This window comes from Vicugna pacos, chromosome 5 (assembly GCF_048564905.1).
Source record: "Vicugna pacos chromosome 5, VicPac4, whole genome shotgun sequence".
Lineage (NCBI taxonomy): Eukaryota > Metazoa > Chordata > Mammalia > Artiodactyla > Camelidae > Vicugna > Vicugna pacos.
This window is the reverse complement of record NC_132991.1, coordinates 37,800,635-37,826,944: the sequence shown is the minus strand read 5'-3', so window position 1 is coordinate 37,826,944 and position 26,310 is coordinate 37,800,635. Positions and strand designations below refer to the sequence as shown.

Here is a 26,310-nt window from a genome sequence, read left to right as displayed (position 1 = left end):
ATCTATTTGGATCCTCTGCCCATTTTTATTGGATTATTTGTTTTCTTGCTATTGAGTTATATGAGTTCTTTATATATTTCAGATATTAACCTCTTATCAGATACATAATTTACAAACATTTTCTCCCATTCAATGAGTTGCATTTTTATTTTGTTGATGATTTGCTATGCAGAAGGAAAAGCCTCGAGCCCCACCCCAGACCTACTGAATTAGAATTCCAGGTGATTCTGATACATTTTAGAACATCTGGCCCATGGTGATGTTGTTGGATAAACTGAAAATGCCTCTGATTTAAAGTGGGAGTCCTATTACCAGTCTAGTCTCTTAAAAATCTGTTGGACCAAAGCTTGCCTGTTTCTGTTTTTAGAACATCTAAAATTGATGATCGGAGTTACATTATCCAAGCTTCCAGGTGCTAGAACAATAAGAAGAACTCAGGATTTCTAGGAATAGGACATTGGAAATCAGGTCGTACAAAACTTCGTGAGGGTAGGGGAGAACAGAAACCTAGGACACATTCCCCAAGGAGGACAAAGCTAAGTTAGCAGTGAGAATGGATGTGTCTGTCTCAAATGACCTCTGCAAAGGTCAGGAATGGATACCTTTCTAGTGCTGTCTGAACAGAGAAAGAAAGGTCTTGCTGATGTACAACTTCTTTCCCCCCATCCATCTCAATGATACTCAAATATATCATTTTCTTGGAACAGAAAATCATTTATATTATTCTTGATCTTGGCTTTGTTGCTTGATAAAAGTCTTGGTTTGATCTTTGTGTATGGTGACTCCAACTTTCTTGATAGTTACTGATTCTTAGGTTAGTAGCATTCCTTATTTTATTTGGAAAGAACATGCAAATTGGGCAGTTATTACTTTTGTGTTTCTTCTGCTTGTTAATATGTTCAAATTCAATATTTCCATGGACAATTTGATGCACTTGTATCTTGGATAATCAACTTAGGACTATATTAGTATTTGAGAGCTAAATGTAGAAAATTGAAGACAGTCTGAAGTGAAAAAGAAATAACCAGAGGATTTGAAAGCAGACTAGTGGGGAAGGATTAGGGAATTGAGATTAAATATTTTAGAGAAGGGAAGACCAAGAGGCAGCCTCCCACTTTACCTCAGGTTTATGGAGAACAGTCACTGGTAGCATCCTCTTCAATGACAAGAATAAATTGCAGTAAGTAGGATATAGTTTAACTAAATGACTTTCTAGAATTAGGATTAATGGCAATGCCTCATAATTAATGGAACTGAACTTCAGTGGAAAACTAAGCAGTGACGAAGAGAAGGTAGTCTAAGCGTTTGTATTCCTAATCTAGGTTTGGGAATGTTCCTGTGGATTCCCACTGTTAGAAATGCAATAGATGACAAGGTATTATGGGAAGTAATCAGTTCTATTTTGCAAATGGTTCAACTCCTGTTATTCATGGATGTTAAAAGGATATTTACCGTCTATAATTTAGAAAGCCTTAAAATCAGTGTTTTACCATTTAGCCAAACCTACACTATTTCTTTCCCCCTAAATTTGACCATTATAATTTCTACCATTTCCAAACATAGAATATTCTCTCCTGGAAAAATTTCCATTGAAAAATAAACTACTGAGTATTATAAAACTATTGTTGAAATCTAAAAAGAAAATGATTAGGCTCCAATTAGCTCCTTTATCAAACAGAGTGTTCTTTTCATGATGGCAAGATTGGAAATATGCATGTTTGAGAGGAGGATCTACAGAAGCCTACTGGCATTCAAATCCATATAATTTTTAAACTCAATAGAAAATTTGATATTTGGTACTTATATTTCAATTTATTTTTCATGTAATAAAGGAATCGAGGAATTTAGTAAATCAATAACATATTTGTTTCAATGAGAAAAAGGTTTGGCATTCATTGTATTTTTAAGTGAAAAAAAAATTAATGCTTGAATTTTAGCAGTTCCAGGGGAGCTGAAACCTTATATATGTGTGTCTGTGTAGGTGGAAGGGTGACTAGATATATGCTTATGTATGTGTATACATGAACATCACATGCACACTCATATTTCAGATTTCTAAATAATGTCTAAAAACAATCTCTCAAGAGTTATTCCAGGACATGACTGATGTAGATGAAATCTTTAGACTTGATAAATGATGGAACACTGGCGAAATCTTGGTTCAGTGCTACTTTATTAAATCTTTGATTTTAAATGGAGAACAGTCAGTATTATATAACCAATTGAAAAAGTATAAAATCTAAAACTACAATGTGCTTCAATCTTAAAAATAATTGGATTTCAAACTGATAGGTTTATAAATTGTGTATTCTGAGGTTTGTAAGAGTTAACATAGAAGTACTGCATGTCAATTTAAATAGTGATGATTTGAATGTGTTCACAATTATCATTGCATTATTTTATTAATCTTTCCACATCTGTTAAATAACATTTACAACACAACTGTATAAATCCATTAAATAGATAAATGTTTTGATTATCTTTTATTGTTTATTTTTCATCTTCAGGGATTCATTACATTGACTATACCTTTCAAAACATAATCTACAGCTTAATTAAGCCTTGCAGTTATAAATTTTGAGCCAACATATTAAGAGAGAAGTTATTGCTTTGGGGGGTACAATATTACTAATGAATGTTTTGCTCTGCGACACCACTGCTGATGTAAAATTCTGAGTCTATCCAAAAGAAACTGTCCTTGATTTCACTATTCAGAGATCATAAGTCAACTTTTTATGTACTATAAGCTTCTTAGGAACAAAATCCAAGCCCATTGATGGCTGAGTATATTTCACAGCTTATAGAAAAGACACATATTGTAATGTGTGAAATTTTAATCAAAAATGTTATGAAGGAGAAAGGTATACTGACTGCTATAATTAATGTGTTCTGACACAGAGATTTAGCAGGCACATTTGTGGACTGTGCTGTGCTACGTTAACTGTTCCATTGCTTAAGGACTGTCAGAGTTTGAGGTGTTCCTATGCTATGGTTTCACTGCTCGACACGTTTTCCCAGAACATCAGCTTTGTCATGAATTGAAATGTACACTCATTTCTTCCTTGGCTTTTCTATTAATATTTAGTTAGGTGTCATGTGTGTCGGGTGATGGGGTATGTTATCTTCCTTTTAAAAGCGGCTTAATTTAAAACTATATAAGCATTGCTTTTAAAGTGAATCACCTTGTTTTGTTTCTCTTCTATTTAAATATTATCCAGTGTCTTAACGGTGAGAGTGTTGAGTAAAACTAATTGAGGTAATGAAGAAATTAGGAACCTTTTACCCACATATAACACAGCAAAATAAATATTTTCATATTAATGCCACATATATTTCATAATTAAATACTTGGTTGACTTCACAAAGTCAACAAAATATTTCTCTATATAGGAAATAAGCTCTGATTTTAAAAAGGACACTTACTGTAGATTTATAATTTGGAAGTAATATCAGATTCATGAACTATTTGTAAAATGCTACTAAAAAAATATTCTTTCATGCCAGACAATAGGTAAATAGTGTCATGCCAGACACTGGGTTAGACAGTGGCTCTGTATTTCAGAAAGATTCTTCTGAAAATTATAGATTGGGTTCCTGGCTCTGCTGTGTCAATCTCCTTGCAGAGATCTACTGCAGGCTCTCTCAGAGCACTGCCAGGGTGGTTGTGCAGTAGACAAAAGACATACCTGAAAGGGGAAGACAGATATGCCACTTAAATTAAATAGGAAATGAATTGGCCAGCAAGTTGGCATGTCTGCTGAGACAAATCATGGACAACATGTCTCTCAACAACAAAACTTATTTGTTTTCTCTTGCCAACAGATTCATCACTGCCCAGGCAAAACAGGCAAAATACATTAGTGTCATGGTAAACTGATAAAGAGAAGTGCCTCAATCTAGCATCCTCAATGGCGAAAGTCTTAGGGCAGTATTGATCTGTGTTATATAAATCTTGTTTTCTGTCTGCAGAAGTGAATCAGGAATGACCTGTAAGGTTAACAAACATTGTAATGTCTTTCAGCTGGGGCAGATGCCTGTGAGTTCCACACATTGTATTTGGTCAAGTTCCATCTTGTCATTTTACCGCCAAGAAGCTTAACTAATTGCTGGCAATCTTAAGAATGTTTGACGGAAGGAGAGAATTCCTACGATTTTTACCCCCTTTCTCATCCCCTCTTTTTTTTTCCCCTTAAGTCTTAACAAGCAGTCAAAGCCAAGTAGCGGAAAACAATCAACACTGAATTAGTCAGCAGGAGTCTTCACTTAGTTGAAAGTTTATGTAATTGGCATGTCATGTTTCTGCATTGCCAAGAACAGACCTGATTAAGCTGATGCACTTTGTTTCAGTAAAGTTTGACAAAGAAAGCTTCTCATCCTTTTGAGTTACATGTCAGGGTATGTGCTTAACATGATTTTCTTCTGTTCATAAGGAAGCAAAGGCTTAATGTGTACTGTGCGAATTGATAAAATAAAAATTCTCACCAAACTAATATTTGATAGTCAATATTTGGGGGAAAAAGGAGATTATTGGAAGTGAAAGATAATCATCAAAGGAATTTATTAGCAGAAGTACAATTACCATAATAACCTGCCTTATTATGTAATCAGCAAACTTTTAAAGGAATGACAAATTCCATCTTATTTTATAATGAGGCTTCACCTGATCACATATGCTTTCTCCACAAGCTTTCATATGTCTTATGCTTTTACTTATTAAAAAAATTGGCCCTGTAGCCTTAACAAATTTTTACAGTGGAAGCTCTCTTTAGAGATGAATCAGCCATCTGAATTTGGTCTGCTAACTTTTTACAATGCTTTATTAGACTGTGTATGATAGATTTTGCCCTTATTTGGAAAGTCAGTCTTTACAGCAAAAAAAACAAAAGCCCTAGCATTAGAAGAGATTCTATAAAGCTTATGATACTTCATTTGTATTTGCTCACACTAGTGTTCCTCTTGTTATAACCCTAAAACAAACGATAGATTTGAACTTGGCTTAGATTATTAAAGCTACAAGAGAGCAGTTGCTGAGGGAGCAGTCCACGCATCTCTTACGTCATAGTTGACAGTATAAAGGCAAGATTCAGAGAACTAATGGACTTTCTTTTTCTTCTCCCTTTTTGTCATAGAAAGGTCAAGCTGGTTTTCAACATTTTTATGTATGTCATTCTCAATATAGCAACAGAATCTCTTATGGAAAACAATGTAAGTAAATGTCTCCACAATGCTACTAGTCACCTGATCAAAAGCCAATGTTGAAAAACACTTCTAATGACTGTCTCTTATGCATCAGTGCACCTACTAATGAGCTGCCAGAAAAGGCTTTGTAAAGCTTTGCTAAGATAGAGCAGGAATGTGAGAAGCCTGAGATATAACTTCCCTGCTGTGATCCCTGCCTTTCTACTAACAGGGAGCCTAGACTCGGAGCTGCTAATGAGCGTGCTGGAGCGAGTGTCCAAACCAATGCAGGCTGGAGACAATTCACCTGTCTGCTTTCAGATCCGGGGTATGATGCATGACAGTAAGACACTCGGTAGTAGCTTTTCTTTAAATAATTTAGATATTTATTGATTTTCTCTCTCTACCCCGTATTTTTATTTAGTCCCTGCATTTTACTTTCTTTCAGTGATTTCTAGCACCATCAGAGAAAAAGGAATAAGGAATATTCTTTCTATTGCCTTACTCCTCCCCCCACACACATATACAAGAAATTAATGTCATTATGTCATATAAAAAGCAGTATGGAATACCTAATTAGTTTTTCTGTAGGGAAGAGAAACTACATGCTTTTCACAGGTGGTATTTATAATATGAGTCAATTGAAATTAATAGCATTTTAAAAGCCAAAATGTGGCTTATTCGAATTAAAGGAATTCAGAATATGGCATGTATTTTAAAACAATGTACAGCGTAAGCTAAAGACTTTTCTCACTCTAGCAACGTCTTGTTCACCATTTTTATCCATAGGCAAAACCCAGCAAGATCTTTATAAAGAATGCTTACCCAACTTGGTTGGTAGAAATTCCTGGCCTAGAAATGAAATAGTTAACTGCAGGATACCTTTCAAGTTCGATGCTAAGCTGTTCACATTACACATTTTGATGCTATGCTTCCTTTAAGTTTTCCTAGAGGCTATTTTATTCATTTTTTTTTTAGTCAAACAAAATTACAGAACACAAACTGTGTAATTTCACCAATTTGCAATGCCACCGTTATCCCAGAAAGAGAATCAACATCCCCATCCGTTAATTACAATCCTGACTCTCTTCTGGCATCCCAGGAGGCAGCCGTGCAGTTCACATGGGCTGGGGCTATCTGCCCCTTCCAGTCGTCAGTGTTCCTGTTTTCCACAGCTCACCCTTGCTTTTTCCCGGGTTGATGCAACATGCCATGAGAAATCGCAGGCTCTGTGGCAACTGGGGAGATAAGAATGCTGTATGCCTCGGCAGCCCCTTTTATCCAAGGATCTCCAAAGAGCTTTATAAAAGTCTATTTTTTTAATCCTCTGGATACCCCCATGAGATAGATATTAGCCAGACTTCACAGCTAGCAGAGCTGAAATCAGGGAGCATCTACCTGCATCTCAGCCCTGAACCCTCCTTGCTGTTGGATGGAGTGCAAAGAGAGCTTGAATTCTGAACCCATTCTGACAATGTAGGGAGAGGGTTGGATACATCTTTCCTGCCAGGAAATTTGCGAGGCCACAAAGAAATTGAGCTGCACATAAGTACACTTTTTTAAAAAGTAAATACTAACAGAAATAAAAATAGTATCATAAATGTTTGAGGTAACAACTGTATTATGAGAGACCTGATCTGGAACTTTGTCACCAAGAATTCCTCACTTTCTCAAACTTAGTACACCAAAGTACCTGTTTTAATTCTTTATTTGATAAACAACTTGCCAAAAAAGTAGGAATAGAGGTTAACCAGCAATGATTTTTGAGCAAAACTCAATTCTGCAGAGAGCCCCTCAACATGTAAAAATCAACTTCTTGCTCTCAGAAGACATAATCTCAGAGGAAAGACAATAAATAGTTAAACTTACAAACATGATATGCATATCATGACTATAACTTGCTACTTCTAAAAAAGTTACATTTTGAGAATTTCACTATCTAGCTATAAAATATTGAGAAAAAATGTGCCTTTTACTGATGCTGTTTGTGGAATTCTTTCATTGTATTGCCACATCTAATGGAAAAATAAATTCTTAATTAATATAGTATTTACTTATTAAGAAGTGATCTTGAAATACAATGGAATGTTCTGTTAAGGCGTGCTGAGATACCTCAGGGGCTGAAGTAGATAAATTATTGTCATTGTCCTTTGAAACTTTACATATGTAAAATTTTAGCATAAAATTTTATCTTTTAATTTTAGCTGTCAAAATATATATACATTTTAAATGTATAATTTGGTTTCCTGATCTAAAATATTTTTTGCCACTCAGTGGCCAAATATTTCAGAACCTAAATAAATATCTAGTATATAAATTATCAAACCAAAGCTATAAGAAAATCTGCCTTCTTTTCTCTTTATTTTCCTTAGAATCTGAGCTTGTGGAGAAAGGCAGGTAAAAAAGCACAATGTTATCTTAGCCTACCAACAGATAAGCTGTATTCTTCTCTAAACAAGTGAGTTTCCTAATAGTAAGTTAGGACCTTGGAAAGAGATGTTTGCTCTTTGGGCCACTAAGGTCCTATTATAGAACTATCACACTGAGTGGTGCCTTACGCTCAGTTTAAATTTTTATATTTCCCACTTCTATCAGTAAAATATTTGAGCAAGCATCCTTAACATGTATTCATTTATATATATATATCCTAATTTATACCTGAAGAGACTATTAAGAAAGGTAAGAGAAGATAAAGGAAATATTTTAATATTTTATTTATTAATAGGGTAAAATTTTGCTTCTAGTAATGTTATTAATGATAATATTTTAGGAAATGATAAATAATTGGATATGATTTTTTCCTTTTGGAAATCTTGGTTAAACTCTGATAGTATAGCAGCTTCCACAGACTGGCTCTGGATTCAGTTTATTTTGATACTTGGTTTTGTTAACAGAGCTGGAAGTAATACCTCACAAAGTTATTATAAAGGAAATGCATTTATGAAATCATTATACTGATTTTAAAATTCTGTCCCCCAAAATATGCAAATATTTTCATTTGGATATTGACAGTCAATTTCCATCTGTCTGATGACAATTATTTTTTATTTGGTTGGACTGAGTGGAATTTTAGTATTTTAATGAATAACTTCAACATTGCTGAAATTCTTCAATTGGGAGATTTCAAAACCTGTTAGGAAATTCTTTCTAAGTTTTTTTTTTTCCTTTTTAAGTGGACAAAGATGCATCACTTTGATTTCAAAAATCCAGAATCATCTCTAAATATCTATTTTCATAATTCATTTTCATTATATATATTTCTTTCAAAATAGTTTCTCAGCCCTTGATATAAATCTCTTTACTTAAAGAGATATAGTAAGTATGTTTATTTTTTTGGGAAAAAAAAAGCTGGTTACCGTACCACTGGAGTCATTTGTCATCTTTAACAACTTTTATAAAATAAAAACCCGTATCTCTTCTGAGAACTTTCCTTTTATAAGATAATCAGTGAAGATTTTCATGGCATTCTTCATGTTATTCAACACTGCTTTAAAGGTTCTACTTTTTAAATGGATTGCTTTTATGAAAATAAAGCCCATTCTTTTTGTCTTGCAGTACGAAAACTGCAATTTTTTATGATATGCTAAGGGAAAAACTATGTAAGGCCATCTCTTTCAACCACATTGTGGAACCCAATTCTTTCCTCAAGTCGGAATACATAGCAATGAGCCTCTCTCCTTTGGACAAGTGTTGATATCTAGAAAAGCAAAATTTCTTTCTGTTTCATAGATTAATATAAATTTCACTAGAAGGTCTGGTATTTTCCCATATCCTAACAGCATGAGTTGTCCACTTTGGAGACCATCATTACAAATAGCTACAAGGTGTGGTGAGGACGATTAGGAAGGCTAGGGACCAAAATAGAATGTTGTTCTGGCTAAAGCACTATCCAAACATAAAAGTAATATTGGACATTTGAACATGTCACAAACATTAGGAAAATTCTGTGTATTGGCTGGTTATAAAATTAGTATACAGAAGTCAATAGATTTCTCACATGCTGAGGACATATTGTGTTAGAAAATAGTGACTAAATTGTCATTTTTAATATTAACACAAATACATAACACCAAAAAATAAACCTAAAGAGACATGTTCAAGATCTGTGTAAAAGTGTAACATGTTCTGAGAGACATAAAAGGGGAAAGAACTATTTGGTTCGTAGGAATGAAGATACATGTGGGTGTGCTAATGAGCAGAGGATTCTGAAAGACTGGCTGCCATCTTATCTTCTCCATGTAGCTTCCTTCCTTAGCTTGAAAATATGTCTCCTCTATATATAACTGCACTTTAAAAAGAAATATTGAAAGTACAGAAAGATAAAATTAAGAGTTTTCCTGTCAATTCTTTCTGCTGCTTCCTCTGTAACACTAAATAATAAGCTCTCAATTCTGTTAATTTGTCAACCATAGATGGCGTCTATTGGTTTCTCATTAAGATCAAGAATTAAGGTCATTAATATTTTCTTCTTCTTAAACACCTTTAAAGTTTGTGAATTATATTTTTATCTTTAGTTATATGGGTTACCTCTAAAGATCAGATACTATTCTTAACCTTTTATTTCTTGATCCATAACTTTTTGGTGTTATATATAACTCACCTATACATAAGATGACATTGATTCTGTCTCTTTTTTCATCCCTTTCTCTTACCCCTCCCAATTTTTGTTAGCTGTGTCATTAGTTTGTATTGTCAATTCTTTCTTCCTTCCTTTCTTCCTCTCCTTTTCTTTCCTTCCTTCCTTTGCTTTTATATAATTTTATACTATATAACACATAGTATATATAATATAGCATAATAAATTTATGTATATTTATATAGAATAATTTAATTTTCTATACTTTATATCTAGATTAAGTCTGAAAATTGCTAAAGATTAGTATTTGAAATATTATAGTAAAAATAATGAGTTCTGTAGAGTACAGAATGCAGTATGTAATCATTGGTTCTGTAGAAAAGCAAGTAGTTTTTTTTAACTTATTCCATTTCTCTTAAAGAAGGATAACCTAAATGTCAAATTCAAACTTCTTTTATTTTCTTAAAATCAGTGCCCCAAATTTGGATTATGGCTTTCTTGAACAGGTGGAGTTTCTAATTATATAGTTTTCTCATTAAAAATAGAACTATATTCTCTTTATATTACTGGATATATGATGAAATTCAAACAGACTACTTTCTAAGACTTAAAGCACTCCTGGATCAGACCAATTATATTTTGGATCTCATATCCTCCTGTTTCTTACATTTCATTTTCATTTTCTAAAATATTCTAATTTTTTTTTAAAGAGTAGATGAATGGTGAACTTCTGATGCCTTGGAGTTTCAAAAAAAAATATTCTTTATTTCACTACTCCCACTGGTATGCTGGAGATGGCTCATACCAGCTCACAAATGCTGACTTCTAAGTATCTCTTCTCAATTCTGTGACCTCACTTTTGGTGTCTTGAAATTGGTCGTGATGGAATTTATTCCATAGAAATAATCAAATAATACAAATCAGGTTGGCTATTTTTTTTTTTTGAGAGCTGATTGTTAAGTTCTTCTCAGCATACCACTTCACCCACCAGGTTGAGTATAGAATTTTAGATTAAAAATTACTTTCACTATATATTTAGAAGGTCTGGAAAATATTCTTCTATCAGTTACTTATTTTATCTTTTTGGTTCTTATTTGTTCTTTGTTTCTCTTATATTTTCTTGTCTCTTTCTTTCTCTTTGAAATGCTTTGAGTATTGTTTATCCACTTAAATAGAATATAAAGTCCACTAGGGCAAAGACTCTTATTCACTACCATGACAAAATCCATGAGGATAATATGTAGCACTTAGTAAGCATTCAACATATTTTTGACTAATGAATGCATCAAATTCTGTTAGAAAAATTTGTTCTTCCCAAATTTACTTCCCATGTCTTTTTTACTTTCTTCTCAAGTGTTCAGTCTCTTTGATGTTTTACTCTTGTTCAGGGAGTTTTTCAGTAAATTCAGTAAATTATGATTATTATATTTTTTATTACTTAGTTCAAGTTCAGGAGCTATTTCTTGTTCTCTACTCCTTTTAAGTAGCAGCATCTTCTTGTGTTTTAGTGCAATATCATCTCAATGCTATTTGAGAGAGTACTTTTGGAATTCTTTTAACAGCCCTTTTTCTTTTAATTTTCTCTGCCTCTGCTGATGTTAGCCTTTCTGTCTCTTTATCTCAGTCTTTTTCTTTTAAACTACTGGTATTCTCTAGGTCTTATGATTCTTTAGTGATTGTTTTTTATTTATGGATGAAGAACTAGTTTGATTAAAATAGTTCATGTGGTTTTCTCTTATTATTACTGGCCCCTAACCTGATTTAAGAGGACAAACAAAAAAAACCCAATGTGAGTGGATACAGTTTGTTACCAATTGAAAGGCTTCATTTTGGTCTAGCAGACAAGAGCCTTGTCACACTTCACTCCATGGTATATGTCAATACTGAAGGTTCCTACTCTGAAGAATCAATATGCTGGGGATATACGTATGTGTGTGTATATGTAATATACTCATTACTTACATAAAATTTTAAAATTAGCTGGCACTTCTTTAATCCATAGGTTTGATTCCACATGTTTTCACTTTTAAGAAATTTATAAAATGATCAGTCCTCTGATATTCTTGTCCTCCTCTTCCCTATAATTTCTCCTTCAGAATTCTGAAGTATTTTTTCTGGATGTCTTAATGGCAGAAGGTTTTAAAATGTGTGCTCAGTTCTCTGTCTTGAATCATATAATTGATGTACATCTTAATAACTTATTCAACAATAATTGGAATTCTATTTAGAAGGCTTTTTCACTTCAAGGAAATAGATCTTCAGTAAGATATGAGATATTTGTGAAGGACAGACTTTGCATTATCCAGTTCACAACTACTAGTGTTATATGTATATTCTGGGATACAACTGTAAGTGAAAATTAACTGTAGCACATCTTATGATTTCAAAATATCTTCTTGGGAAAATGGCGATGTAGAAGAGTTTGGCAAACGTGTATTTCATACTTAAAGAAAAGCCACCAACTTAATATCAAAGTCCCATATAGCTCATTTAGACATAAGACATTGGGCTTTCTCATGGAAAAATGTGTATTAAGTTAATAGAAAACCAAAGCTATTTCCATTGGAAATGTTTTAATATCTTATGTATGTTTAAGTAATCATTGCTTAGTGAGTTATAACAAGAGAAAACTAAAACCTCTATATTTGGTTACCTACTGTGCTTGGACACAAGGGGTTATTGGCTGTAAGATTCCTTATTGGCCCTGCTTCTAGAGTTCCTGGAACTTTTCCTCTATTAATAAATACCCTTAGCTTGAATTTAAGTATGACAAATGATCATTGGCATATCTGTTTGTTTCCAGTAATTGAGCAGGCAGTCTATAACTCCACATACCATAGATTTGTTGTGTTATAACAATCTAATTATATTAATGCCATTAATTTACAATGCTATCTTCTGATTGTGATGTCTCCTTGGCTTTTGGAAAAGATGTTAAGTCGATTACTTATCTACCCAGCACATACACAGTGGTCTTCTGGATTGCTGCCACAATCAACACATTCAGAAAATAAGGACTTTTAAATATCTATAAGAGATATGAATCTATAAAGTTTTTGGTTCAAGGAAAGTGATTCTACACTGCTCAAATTGATCAACTTAGCATTTCTAACTTAAGTGTATTTTTTCAACAACTATAGAACAAGGGAATTGTACTAATTAGTAGTTCATATATATTCCAGCTTTAAATTTCTATGATTATAAGATTCAAAGCTGGCAACACATATAGTAATAATAATAATAATAATAATAATAATAATAATAATAATAATAATATATATATTAACACATAATGTAGAAACTTAAGAAGAACATTTAACTTTGAATGTATTGCCTCATACGTGTTTAAAATTATGAGAACAACCCTGGCTTAGTGTTAAAGTTTTATACTTGGAAAACTCTTGAAATTATATTAATGTAAAGATTTCCTGAAATTCTTCTTCAATTTTGGCAAAAAATTTAATTATTTTTCAATATATTACTAAAGAACATATTGTATGCCAGAAAAATGATTAATAAAAGTTGAAATCAGCTAGTAATTTCATTAAGTGAAATGGGAAATCAGTGGCGCAAAAGGTGAAAAGTAAATGCCTCTTTCATGTTCTCATTTAACTCATAAATAATGCAATTAGAACTTTGTCTTAAATGTTTATTGAGACCATGATCTCTTAGAGAACTTTCAGATTTTTCTCTCCTTGTGCTTAAATGTTCAATTTCATTAATATAGACTTGGCATGAGTTATAAAGTATAAATATTTTACAGAATCAAAGATCTAAGAAGGGACTATGGAACAGTTGGTGTGTTTCTTAAAGTAGTTCCCTCCAAATTAATTTAAATTGGCTCTGGAATGAACACTGAAAATTTGCTTAAGGACCATAAGAAAAAGGTAATTATAAATGGCAGAGCATCCAACTTAGGGGAGCTGTCTGGTGGGGTGTTTGGTGTTCATCCAAGTTTTCTCTAACAACTTTATTAATTATCTGGAAGAAGAAATAAACAGCATGTTAATTAAATTTGCAGCTGATAATTGGGAAATGTTGCCAACTCCAATGCAAAAAAAAATTGGGTTGATATATAATCTGAACCATAAGAAAACAAGAAAGAAATGACAAATATGATAGAGGAAAAGAAAAGAGTGAAGAATCCCAATCATAAATCCTTGAAAAGAATACATTAATAAACAATCTTAAAGATTTATATAGCTAGTAATATAACTAATAATTATAATAAATGTGATAGAAAATGTACATGACCATCTGTAATGCTTTCATATCTTAAATATAGGGATCATCAATGATCAATTCAAGAAGGAAGCCTTAACACAAAAGATTCATGAAATCTTGGTGGTTGCGATTTGAAGAGACCAATGTGATGACCAAGGTAAGAGTATTGTTTATCAAAGTGAGTTACGTTTAGGCTTTCTTCTGTCTAATCTTCATTTGAACACTCTATTGTGAGCCTTTACACAGTCTTTACGTATTCTTGAAGGCTAACAATTGGGATTTTTAAAAAATCCTAAACTGTTTGCTTTTTGAATGCCAACTGTATTATGTGCCATATATCATGCAAACTATCAGGGTTTTTTGCTCACAAAGAATAGTTTCTGTCATATAGTCAAGCCTAGATAGCCATAAAATAGAAGGGAGACAAGGGGAAATAGCAGGTAAATAAAAACACTTAAGGACAAGTTCAAATAAAGATGCAGTTCTTTCTTTCCTCACTCTCCATAATCTAATCTCCTGGTCGTGACACCCACATTACAGGAAGACTTCATAGATTAAACTCCCACAGTGTCTTAAGATGGGTCCTTTACACTACTCATCACATTACAAGTATATGTTTATTTCTGTCTCCCTTCACTGTATGGTGAGATTCTTAAGGATAGAAACCTCGTCTTCAACGTCTTTTAACTTTCAGCATCTAGAGCCATGTCTGATACCTAATAAATGTTCACTGACTGAATACATGGCACATGATATTTTGGAAATCTCTCTTGGCTATATTAGCTCTGTGACATTGAGCAAATTTTTACCTCAGTCTTATTTTTCTTATTCCTAAAAATGAAGAAAATAATATACTATTTTACATGGATTTAGATAAATCTTGTATATAAAAACCTCAGCTCCCCTCCCTTTTCCTTCTTTTTTTCTCCCCAGGAATCTTAACAAAACCAATCTGGGTAGAGATTATTCCTCTAAAACAAATTATATCATTAAAAAACAATTTAGAATATTTATGAACATTAGTATTTTAAGGGAATAGGTGCTTCTAAGAGAATTAGGCTTTATTATTAAACAGTTATAATGGCCTTATATTTTTTAATACTTAGTTTTTTCTCAAAACTTGTAGTTTTCTTTTTAGATTTTATCCAAGTTTTATGTTCAACTCTATATGCATTGTTAAGTAGGTGTTAAGTGACTTACCTTGACTTTTCATAATGATAATATGTGAAAAGATCTTATGATTTATGTATTTAGGAATTTTAAGACAATTATTACTTAGAACACTATATGACCACTCCATAAAAATACACATCATCATAAAATAACTGCATATGGAGTATTTAATCCTTAACTTCTAAAGATGAAAAGTGAAAGTAGTTACAATAATCATTATTTTCAATTTTATGTAGTTAAGTGGTTTTACACGAAAAATTAGCCTTCCAAATGACATAGTTATAATGCGTTAATGGTAGCATAACGTGTTACTACATTATGCAACATAATTTCATGGATATTATGTATGGCATTTTAGAAACTCATGTACTTATAGTTATTAGAGGATACTCAACTTTTTCAGACTACATTCTTCTTAACCCTATTACTTAATGTAATCCTTGAGTGGTTTCTCTGCCTTGATTAGGTCTTTGTATGGATTGTATAACCTGTTTTCTAACAGTTTAACTTACTGCTCCCCAATTTCTTCATTATCAACTTTTTGTCTTATTCTATTTCTGATGGAATATTTAGAATATTGTCTTAAACAGATCTTTAAGTCAAAAAGTAGTAGTGATCCAATGTACATAGTTTATAAAAAGTGCTTTGGTTTTGAAAATTGACTATGTAGTAAATCTTAAAAAATTTAGATAGAATTGGATATTTCTATCCTCATTAGCACCAAAAATAGTGCTTTATTCCTCATAATTCATTTAATTCTTTAATAGCAAGTTATTTATCAAAAGCTTAACATTCAGTTACCACTTGCTGAGCTACCTGCTTTTTGAGAAACCATGCACATAGTGGTTAAAAACCTTGCCTTAAAACAGAACTGAATTGAAATCCCAGATTTGACAGTTAATTCTTGTGTGGATTAAGGCAAATTAATCGCTCCTAAACTCAATTTCTTCACACGTAAAAGAAATATAGTAATCATCCCTCCAAACATTTTTTTTTCTTAAGGATATATTGAAATAAAATAGCTAAAATCCCTGGTATATGGTAGTTCAGTACATGATAACAGATATTGTTATTCCAATTAATTCAGTGTGTCAGGTTTAGTATTACAAAAGTAAATGAAGAGTTCCCAGTTTTATGGACCTAGGAGCTGAAACAATTAAATGATCAGGGAAGATTAAAGTCTCTGCCCTCAAGAAAAACCATATAGTGTTTGTTGAATAAATTAAAAAACTGGTTATAAAGATTTTTACTGCATTACCTTAAGTGGAATGCAGTGTGTTAATTTTTGTAATCAATATATAAGCAAAATACTATAGATATTTGGGAGAAGAGAACTGAATGATTATGGTTGAGGAGGATGAGAAAAAGGTTTAGAGATTGGAGTTTGGAGGATAAGTGGAAATCAAACATTTGAAGAAGGCTGGGACAGTTTTCAAAGCAGAGAAAACCATGCACAAGGTCATGAAAGCATTAAATTAATGAATGTTTGCAAGGTCAAGATTTCTACTATTCTATGAATGAGAGGTGTAGAGTTCAGGAAATAGAACAGTGGTAGAGATTTATGCTGTGTTACATTGATCAATGAGACAGTATATGTGAATTTGTTTTCTGCAGAAAATGGGGAGATACTCAATTATCAGAATAATCCCCCAAATTTAAAAGATATATTTCTGTATTTGCATGTGTACGTGGAATGTTTGTCTGAGAGAACTATGGTAGCATTTTAGGTTCTATTCACAATAGCCCAGAACCTGCCCTCTAGCCTCTTACGGTCTATTCAGACATTGATTGCAATAGATAAGTGAAGGACATATAGAAAGTGGTCTGAATGATCAGCATGTTTGGGATGGTAAGTTAGAAAGGAAGGTGATTCTTATGAGTGTTTGGATGTGGTAAGGAAGTACTTACAGTCTGAGAAGACCCACCAAAGGTGAGTGGGCAAGTGCCAAGCAAAGGATTTATTTCCTAAAACAGAAGCGATGGTGGCATTGCTCCCAGCTGCAGTTGCCTCTGTTAGCTAGTAACAAGCATGCTGTTTTTACCCCAGGTTTGTTCTCTTCACTCTTCTTCAGGCCAGTCTTTAAGTTTCACTTTACTTCTTTCCTCTTCTGCTTTTCCTTGGAAATAGGACAAGAAATGTCTCTGGTAAGAAGTCTGAAGTGGAGGGAGTGTCAACTAATAATAAATGTAGGGTGTTGAGTCAGTATGGCCTTGGAATCAGAGTCCCCAAAACAGCTTCTGACTGGGCATGGTACTCAGCTGTTCTAAGGCTGAGTTGCCTCATCTCTGTAGTAAGGGTATTAATAACACCCCTTCTACAGTGTTACTCTGGGAATTAAACTCAGTAATGCATAGAAAGAACCTAGCACAGTTCTTAGCATATAATATGTGCTCAGTACAATTTAACCTTTATTGTTATTTTAGTGGTAAAGGCACCAGATTAATGCTTTTGGAAGAGCTGGTTTCTTCTGTCTTTGCTGGTTATGGACTGAATAAACTAGAGAAAGTCATTTAATACCTTTGACCCTTAGATCTAAGTCCATTAACATCTCACCCAGGTACTGAGAAAAATAGAACAGTGTGTAGGATATTGCCATTTGAACCATAGAAAGCTTTACAAAAGCAAGACATTATTTTCATCAATGTGGTTGTTAATAGTAATAAAACCTAATAACCAAACTTATTTTGGGGTCACAGATTAAAGACTAGTTGTTATAGAGCTGGTTACCCTGGGGCAGCAGATGTCAGTACATTTTACTGGTTTAGTCAACTGAGATTTTAGAGTTTGTTGTTACTCATAAACTAGCCTACCCTAATTTATACTGATTTTAGAACATGGTTGCCAAGCAAAACAGATTGTTAGTGTGGTTCTATGGTATCTGCATCAGGTAGACACAAGTATTTATTTAACCAGAGAGGTTGATCTTAAAATATAGGGCTAATTCATCAGGTTTTTTCACAGTCTAGTCTCCATAAAAATCAAATATTTATCTTTGCTTTTCTTCTAGTCTACTCAACCATCATAGCTGCCTTTTCAGTAAACTTATATTGGTATAAAAACATTTTAGATAGTGGGAAGTTAAAATTGTCAGTGAAAATATATGTTAATATTCTTTTTATACCACTCTCTTATAAGCTAATTGCTTCAAATTCTTCTGTTAAAGAGGATTCCTTGACCTGCAGTGTTGAGAAAAGATCAGAATATATCTATGTTGATTCTATCACTTTGTGAGGCTCTGCTTCCATTGACAATTTCTATTTGAGTAGTTCTTTAGCCACTAAAATGTTTTTAAATTCTTTAAACAAAATTATTTCAAAGAATGATGTTAAATCATTAACTATTATGTGAAAGTATTTTGTGAAACTATATAAAAAATGATTTGTCATGATTTGAAGTTTTTACAACTTTTTTGTTATTGTTGAAATGTAGTTGTGTTAATTTATGGTGAACAGCATAGTGCTTCAGTCATATGTATGTGTATATATATATATATAAATATATATATGTTCTTTTTCATATTCTTTTACATTATAGGTTATTAAATAATACTGAATATACTTCCCTGTACTATACCATAGGACCCTGTTCTTTATCTGTTTTATCTATAGTAGTTTGTATCTGTTAATCCCAAACTCCTAATTTAGCCTCTGGCTTTCCCCTTTGGAAACCATATGTCTGTTTTCTATGTCTGTAAGTCTGTTTTGTAAATAACTTCATTTGTCCCTTTTTTTTTTTTTGGATTCCATATGTAAGTGATATCATATGATATTTGTCTTTCTCTGACTTACTTCTCTTAGTATAATAATGTCTAGGCCCATCCATGTTGCTGCAAATTGCATTATTTCATTCTTTTTCATGGCTCAGTAGTATTCTGTTGCATACATGTATCACTTATTCTTTTTCCAGTCATCTGTCAATGGATATTTAGGTTGCTTCCATAAATCGTGCTGCTGTGGACATTGAATTTTTTTTCAGATATATGCCCAAGAGTGGGATTTCTGGATCATATGGTAAGTCTGTTTTTAATTTTTAAAATTTTTTTAAGGAATCTCCATACAGTTTTCCAGAGTGGCTATACCAGATGTTCCTGCCACCAGCATAGGAGAGTTCCCTTTTCTCCACACCCTCTTACAGCATTTATTGTTTGTGGACTTCTGAATGATGGTCATTATGACTGGTGTGAGGTGATACCTCATTGTAGTTTTGATTTGCATTCCTCTGATAATTAGTGATATTGAGCTATATCTATCGGCTATCTGTATGTCTTCATTGGAGAAATGTCTGTTTAGGTTGTCTGCCCTCTTTTTTGGATTGGGTTCTTTGTTTTTTTGTTATTGAGTTGTATGAGCTGTTTATATATTCTGGCAGTTAAGCCCTTGTCAGCCCCATCATTTGCAAAGATTCCATCCCCTATATTGTATTTCCATTTAGTTTATGGTTTCCTTTGCTGTGCAAAAGCTTATGAGTTTAATTAGGTCCCATTTGTTTACTTTTGCTCTTATTTCCATTGCCTGGGTAGACTGCTCTAGGGGAACATTGCTAAGATTTATGTCAGAGAATGTTTTGCCTGTGTTTTTTTCTAGGAGATTAATATTGTATTTTGTCTTACATTTAAGTCTTTAAGCCATTTTGAACTTATTTTTTGTGTATGGTGTGAGGGAGTGTTCTAACTTTATTGATTTATATGTGGCTGTCCAGCTTCCGCAACACTACTTACCTAAGAGACTGTCTTTTTCTCCATTGTATGTTCTTGACTTCTGTGTCGAAGATTAATTGTGTAAGTTTATTTCTGGGCTCTCTATTCTGTTCCATTGATCTATGTGTCTGTTCTTCTGCCAGTACCACACGTTTTGATTAGTTTAGCTTTGTAGTATTGTCTTAAGTCTGGGAGGGTTATGCCTCCAGCTTCATTCTTTTTTTTTACAGTATTGCTTTGGCAATTCTGGGTCTTTTTTTGATTCTGTATAAATTTTAGGATTATTTGTTCTAGTTCTGTGAAAAATGTCCTGGATAATTTAATAGGACTGGTTAAATCTGTAGATTTCTTTGGGTAGTTTGCCCATTTTAATTCTTCCAATCCAAGAGCCTGGGATCTCTTGCCATTTCTTTAAATCTTCTTTATATTCCTTCATCAATGTTTTGTAGTTATCAGTGTGTAAGTCTTTTATCTCCTAAGTCAGGTTTATTTGTAAGCATTTTTTTAAAGGTTAACTATTACTTTTTAATCTGACAGTGTTTCCCCTGTAACTTAACATAAGCCTAAATAAATCAACATTTCTCTTGGAGAAAGAGCAACCCTTGAGATCTTCCGGGGGCCCTCTGGAAAATCCCAAAGTTAGTTTGAGGTCAGAAAGACTTGATTCAGAATTTGATTTTGGGAAGTTTGTCAGAAATGTCAAAAGGTTTAAAACACTTGATCATATAGAATCACAGGATTTCAGAGGTAAATACTGAATTTTACATAGTTGTAAAAAACAAACAAACAAAAAAACCCCAAAACCTTAGCTTTTTCAATATTGAAAAGACTTAGTTTTCCTAAATAACCAAATATCTGATTAAGATGACATGAAGCATGGAAATATTTTCCAAGGCACAGAATCTTTGTTTCCTAGGCAGATTACATTAAAGGTAAAGAAAGACCTTTTATAATATTTTAAGAGCAAACAAATAGTCTGAGAAATTTTGTGATTTTAAAAAAGAGAAAATTAAAAATCTAATTTTGCATCAGTACATTATTGAGATCATCTAAAAAAACCCTTATAAATAAATCTATTCAATTTAGCCAGCTTTGACCTCACAACATAAAATTTCTTTCCCTTTTGCAGCTTTCTATATCCCTTTAGATGTTGTCTTATTCTTTTTCCTTTCTTGTTGTTGGACCATTTTTTTATTTTAGACATTCTTTTTCCTTAACAAAACACATCCTATATTCCTTGCATACTCTTCATTAAAAAATACATCCCATTTTGTCTCCTACTTTGTATATACAAAATTGTTTTACTTCACTCTTGTTTCTGTTAGTTCTGTTTTTTCATATTATAATTTTTAACTATTATTAACCTTTATTTTCCAGTGAAAATTAAGAAGTAGGCACTTTGTCATTAGCATCTGTAGTAGGTTAATAAGTTTATAAATAGTGCTATAAAAAACATGTCTCTAAAAGACATTTATTAACAGATCCAAATATCTTTTGTCTCTTTATAAAAATTAAAAAGCCAAAAGTAGATCAATTTAAACTTATGTTTATCAGTCAATGTCTCAATACATTATTTGGAAAAAATCTAAATATGCTATGAATATCTATTATTTAGCTTAACTTAATATAAACTTTTATCTTATTTAATCATTTAAATTACTTGTTTTTAACAGTTATACTTAGCTATTTGATGTCTAAACTCCATCATATTTTTCTTCTTGTAACAGATAGCATGAGCTTATTTGACTAGTAAACACAGGTAGAAAAAGTTGTGTTTGCATTACATTTAATATTTTTTGTTTTTCATTTTTCTGTATTAGGTAGAATTGGTACAATTTGCACATATATAATATATTGCACGTACATACATATACACAATATACTGCACATATTTTTAAAATTTACATGTGTGTACTGTTCATTGTTTCTAAGAACGTTTAAAGCTTTAGCTTTTTAAACTTACTCTTTCAAAAAACCAGCCTTGGTTTTACAGATTTTTTTTTCTTATTTTTTTAAATGTCTAATTTATTTGCTTCCTGATCTTTATTATTTCTTTCCTTCTGCTGACTTCAGGTTTTGTTTGTTGTTCTTTTCCTAATTCTTTTAGGTGGTAGGTTAGGTTGTTTATTTGCGATTTTGTTTTGCTTTTTAAGGAAGGCCTATACTGCTCTATGAACTTCCCTCTTAGGACTGCTTTTACTCCATTGCATAGATTTTGTCTGGTTATGTTTTCATTGTCATTTGTCTCAAGGTATTTTTAAATTTCCAATTTGATTTCATCATTGACTCTTTTTTTTTTTTAATAGCATGTTGTTTAGTCTCCATGGAATAATTCCCCCCTGACCCATTTCTGTTTCTGTGGTTGCTTGCTAGTTTCACGCCACTGTGGTCACAAAAAGTATATGAAATAATTTCTATCCTCTTAAATCTGTTGATACTTGTTTTGTGTTTGAGTCTGTGGTCTATCCTAGAGAATGTTCCATGTGTACTTGAAAAGAATGTATATTCTGTGTATTTTTTGGATGTAATGTCCTGAAAGTATCTATTAAGTCTAACTGTTCTATTGTCTCATTTAGGATCTCTGTTGCCTTATTGATTGTCTTGGGCAATCTAAAGATTTAATGTGATCCTTATCATATTACCCAGGACATTTTTTTTTACAGTACTGTAAAAAATGATCCTAAGATTTATATGGAATCACAAAAGACCCAGAATTGCCAAAGCATTATTGAAGAAAAAGAAGGAAGCTAGAGGAATAACCCTCCCAGACTTCAGACAATATTACAGAGCTACAATAATCAAAACTACAATGGTATTGGCATAAAAACAGACATATGGATCAACTGAACAGAATGGAGAGCCTAGACATAAACCCACAGACTTACTGTCAAATTAATCTTCAACCTAGGAGGCAAGAATATACAATGGAGAAAACAGTCTCTTTGGCAAGTGGTGTTAGGAAGACTGGATAGCAGCATGTAAATCAATGAAGTTAGAACACTCTCTCATATCATATACAAAGATAAGCTCAAAATGGCTTAAAGACTTAAATATAAGACAAGACACAATAAATCTCCTAAAAGAAAACATAGGCAAAACATTCTCTGACATAAATCTTAGCAACATTCTCCTACAGGAGTCTACCCAGGCAATGGAAATAAGATGAAAAAATAAACAAATGAGACCCAATTAAACTCAAGCTTTTGCACAGCAAAGGAAACTGTAAGCAAAACAAAACGACAACCTATGGAATGGGAGAAAATATTTGCAAATGATGCTACTGACAAAGGCTTAATTTCCAGAATATATAAACAGCTTATACATCTTAATGACAAAAAAACAAACAACCCAATCCAAAAATGGGCAGAAGACCTAAATAAGCATTTCTCCAATGAAGACATATGAATGGTCAATAGACATATGAAAAAGTGCTCAATATCACTAATTATCAGAAATGCAATTCAAAACTACCATGAGATATCACCTCCCACCAGTCAGAATGGCCCTCATTCAAAAGTCCTAAAATGATAAATGCTGGAGAAGGTGTGGAGAAATGGGAACCTTCCTGCACTGCTGGTGGGAATGTAGTCTGGTGCAAGAATTATGGAAAACAGTATGGAGTTTCCTTAAAAAAATTAAAAATAGACTTACCGTATGATCCAGCAATCCCACTCCTGGGTGTGTATCCATAGGGAACTCTAATTTGAAATGATACATGTACTCCAATGTTCATAGCAGCATTATTTACAATAGCAAAGACATGGGAGCAAACTAAGTGTCCATCAACAGATGAATGGGTAAAGTTGTGGTGTGTGTATGTGTGTGGGTGTTACACACACACACTCACACAATGGAATACTACTCAGCCATACAAAAATAATAAAATGTCATTTGCTGCAACCTGGATGGGCCTGGAGATTGTCATTTAAGTGAAGTAAGCCAGAAAGAGAAAGAAAAATACTATATGATATCACTTACATGTAGAATCTTAAGTTCATTTGTGTGGTTTTTTTTTTTAATCTACCAAATAGAAATAGACTCACAGACATAGAAAACAAACTTATGGTTACAGGGAGGGGAAAATGGTGGGAAGGGACAAATTGGGAGTTCGAGACTTGCAGATACTAACTACTGTATACAAAAAAGATAAACAAGTTTATACTATATAACAGAGAACTATATTCCATATCCTGTAGTAACCTATAATGAAAAAATATGAAAATGAAAATGTGTGTATGTATGACTGAAACATGCTGTATGCCAGAAATTGACACAACATTGTAAAGTGATTATACTTCAATAATAAAAGAAAATGTTTTAAAAATATAAATAGATGATTCTAAATCACCTGTCACCTTCTGCCAAAAATACACTATGCTTTTTGAAACATGAAAAATGGACTAATAAAAATGTATTCATCAAATCAATTAGTTGATGCTCTCCCTTTCTTTTCTTCACTCAGAGGTTTAGATCATCTACCCCACACAAGGGGCAATCATTACAAAAGCTTCTATAGATGACCTGTTTATTGATTATCTAATAGCCATTCTCAACTCCTTTCTCCTGGTCTGTGCTTCACTACAGAGACTGAGAAGTCTAGCTACTTTCTTTCCCAGCCTCCCCTGTAGATGGAAATAGTTTTATGATCAGTTCTGGCCAATAAGCTATTAAAGGACATCTGCTGTAAGCCTTCGCAAATGAGTTTTCTTACCTGATAAAAGAAGAGGCACTCTTACAAAGTCCTCACGCATGTCACTCTGCTTCCCACCTTTGGAAGTGGTTGTGTGATGACATCATGCTTAGAGTTGTAGCAGCTATCTGTGATCAGCAAGTAATAAGTCAAAAACGATGAGTGTATTAAAGCAGAAGGATAAAAAGATTTGGGGTTCTTGATGATAGCACTGAGCTCATTATGTAACCGAGGGATAGCCTGAGTCCAGATTGCTCGTCCAGCCAATAGTAAATGTCAAATACCGGCTAAGTAATTCAGTGTGTCTCAAACTTGCTCCTAGAGTGTAGTCACCATCAACATCATCTGGGAGGATGTAAAATGTAGACTCTTGGGACTTGCCTCAGACCTACTGAATCAGAACTTTAACAAGGTATCCAAGTGAATTGTATGTACTTAACGTTAAAATTTAAGAAACCCGATTAAAGCCCTTGTAAGGTAGCCATGGTGTTATTGCGATTGCAAGTTATTTTAATTAACAGATCTGCTAAATTGCCAAGGTCCTATGGTACTATCTGTTGTTTAGTATATAGTACCCTAACCTTTAACACTTCTTTTATTTCTCCACATTAGAATCACATAAATACTATACTTCTGTTTCTCAGTTTTTCATAGTTAAGAATTCATATGATTTTAGCTTTTCTCTCTATATAAAATAAACATGTACTATAAAATATATATTTATATAAAACATATTACATATACAACATGTATATGTATGTATATATATAAAATCTACAGCTATATGCTAGCACTTCCATTGAAAAATTAAATAAGACATGGGTCTTGTAATCAAGATACTACTGTATGTTATTAAACAACTCATCTCTTTTATTGAGGAAACCCAAATATAAATTTTGATAAAAGGAAATAAATGAAACTAGGACAATAATATGTCATAGTTAAGATAGAAAAAATAAATCCAGCCTCAAAGTCCTTAAATGCATTCCATGTAAGATTTTCACAAAAGACCTCATTTGCTTGTCAATTATTTAAATTAAAAAACTTGCCGTTTTACTCAAGAATCAAGATTAAAGATATATAGTACTAACAACAACATTTAGTTTTTATTCAGTGATATCTAAAAGATGTGGTATCTTTAAGAAGAATTTATTTTTATCCCTGAAAGTTAACACTATTTTAAATTCATAAAAGCTAATGATTTTGTGGGCTGGCCTGGAGCCTTCAGCACAACCCATACATTCAAACTGACATAGACAAATTTTGGGAGTTCAGTCTATTTCTTTGGTAGCAAAACCTACTGTATTGCCTGGAAGTTTGATATTTGACAATACAGTACCATTTCATTCAAATTTATGGGAACTTATTCCTTGTTCTTCAGAATAAAAAAAAAATGTTATCACTTATGGAAGGTCTATTTTGTTCTAAGCCCCATTCAAGACACTTTTCATGCATTCTCTAATTTATTCTTCACAATATCACTATGACAGAAACTAGTGTCAGAGATGAAGATATAACTATACCAAGAACAGATGCAAACCAAGATAACAAATGCTATGTAACAAAAGATTTGTTCATTTCCATTATGAACATGGGTTTCAAGAAGCAAAGGTATGTTTTTAAAATTTTTTGTAAGGTATGTAATTTGTTTTTCCTCTGTGTACATTCACCAAAATTTTCTTTTTAGTTCTCAAGGGAAACTTTAATTGAAACTGATGGTCCCATGAGACTTCTGACAAAATAACTTTCTAATTTGTGCTATGTGGTGTTTT

The 26,310-nt window shown here is 32.7% G+C and overlaps 1 long non-coding RNA gene across 4 annotated transcripts in view; it reads left to right on the top strand.

Annotated features, from left to right (window-relative positions):
• Window positions 1–26,310, top strand: part of LOC140696381 (uncharacterized) — a 310,247-nt gene that overhangs the window by 264,455 nt on the left and 19,482 nt on the right. For 3 of the 4 annotated variants that reach the window (XR_012072629.1, XR_012072628.1, XR_012072631.1), the window contains exons 5-8: window positions 5,130–5,205; window positions 5,411–5,506; window positions 14,040–14,135; window positions 24,861–24,950. This is a non-coding gene — a long non-coding RNA (uncharacterized lncRNA). The remainder of the gene's footprint in view (window positions 1–5,129; window positions 5,206–5,410; window positions 5,507–14,039; window positions 14,136–24,860; window positions 24,951–26,310) is intronic. The other variant, XR_012072630.1, reaches the window with a different exon arrangement.